The sequence below is a fragment of the Pteropus vampyrus genome, unplaced genomic scaffold, assembly GCF_000151845.1.
Source record: "Pteropus vampyrus isolate Shadow unplaced genomic scaffold, Pvam_2.0 Scaffold335, whole genome shotgun sequence".
Taxonomy (NCBI): Eukaryota; Metazoa; Chordata; class Mammalia; order Chiroptera; family Pteropodidae; genus Pteropus; species Pteropus vampyrus.
Window position 1 is genome coordinate 1,830,828 of NW_011889116.1, and position 1,633 is coordinate 1,832,460.

At 34.5% G+C, this 1,633-nt stretch overlaps 1 pseudogene; it reads left to right on the forward strand.

Moving 5' to 3' along the window:
- Window positions 1-1,088: 1,088 nt before the first annotated feature.
- Window positions 1,089-1,207, forward strand: LOC111730804 (annotated as a pseudogene).
- Window positions 1,208-1,633: the final 426 nt, after the last annotated feature.

The window sequence follows — 1,633 nt, forward strand, 5'->3', positions numbered from 1 at the left end:
CAATTGCCCTTCTGGGTATTTAACCAAAGAAAACCAAAACACTAATTCGAAAAGATCTATGCACCCCTATGTTCACTGCAGTGCTATTTATAATAGCCAAGATATGGAAGCAACCTAAGTGCCCATAAATAGACAATTGGATAAAAAAGAGGTGGTACATATACACAAAAGAGTATTATTCAGCCATAAAAATGAAATCTCACCATTTCAATAACATGGATGGACCTAGAGGATATTATGCTAAGTGAAATAAGTCAGAGAAAGACAACATATGATTTATATGTGGAATCTAAGGAACAAAATAAAGAAGCAAACTCATAGATGCATAGAACTGGTAATTGTCAGATGGGAGAGGGTTTGGGGGGCTGGGTGAAAAAGTGTAGGGATTAAGAAGTACAAATTGGTAGTTATAAAATAGTCATGGGGATGTAAAATACAGCATGGGGAATGCAGTCAATAATATTGTAATCAAGCAATAGTGCCAGGTGGGTACTGGAATAATCGGGGGGATCACTTCGTAAGTCACATAAATGTGTAACCACTATGTTGTACATCTGAAACTAATAGAAAATAATATCGAATGTCAACTCTAATTGAAAAATAAAAATTAAGACTAAACCATTTTTTGAAAGAAACAAGATGTAAATAAATAGACATCTTATATTTATGGATTGGAAGACTTACTGTCATTAAGATGGCAATACTTCCCTAAATGGTTTATAGTTTCAACCCAATTGTTATCAGCATTCCAGCTGGCTTCTTTGTAAGAACTGACAAGCTGACCTAAAATTCATATTGAAATTTAAAAGAACCAGACAGAATAGCTAAAATAGTGTTAAAAAAGAACACAGTTGGAGATCTCATACTTACTGATTTCAAAATTGACTAAAATGCAAAAATAAATCAAGATGGTGTGGCACTGGTATAAGGATAGACATATAGGTAAATTGAATAGAACTGAGAAATAAAGTCATGTTTATAGTCAATTGATTATCAACAAGAATGCCAAAACAATTCAATGAGGAAAAAATAGTCTCTTCAGAAAATGGTACTAGGACAACTGAATATCAACATGCAGAATGAAGGTGGTCTACGGCCATACCACCCTGAACAAGCCCGATCCCATCTGATCTCAAAAGCTAAGCAGGGTCAGGCCTGGTTAGTACTTGGATGAGAGATCACCTAGGAAGACCAGGTGCTGTAGGTGTAAATAAAATAAAAAATAAGGGATTGTAAATTGAGAAGGTCCTTGCAATCTGTGAGGTCAACCAAGGGTTGCCTCGCCTAAAAAAAAAAAAAAAAATTAAGGTGGCCTCCTACCTCACATGATATATAAAAAATAACTTGAAATGGTTCAGAGACCTAAATATAACAGTGAGAACTATAAACCTCTTACAAGAAAACATAGAAGTAAGTCTTCATGACCTTGGATTTGTCAGTGGTTTCATATATATGGTACCACATACATAAACAAAAAAGGAAAAAATAGATAAAGTGGACTCGATCAAAAGTAAAAACTTTTGTGCTTCAAAGGATACTATCAAAAAAGTGAGAAGACGGAAAAGAAATTGGTGTAGATTATAAAGGCTCTGTTCATCCCTCTGGCGACAAAATCAAAGTTGTGACAGAAACT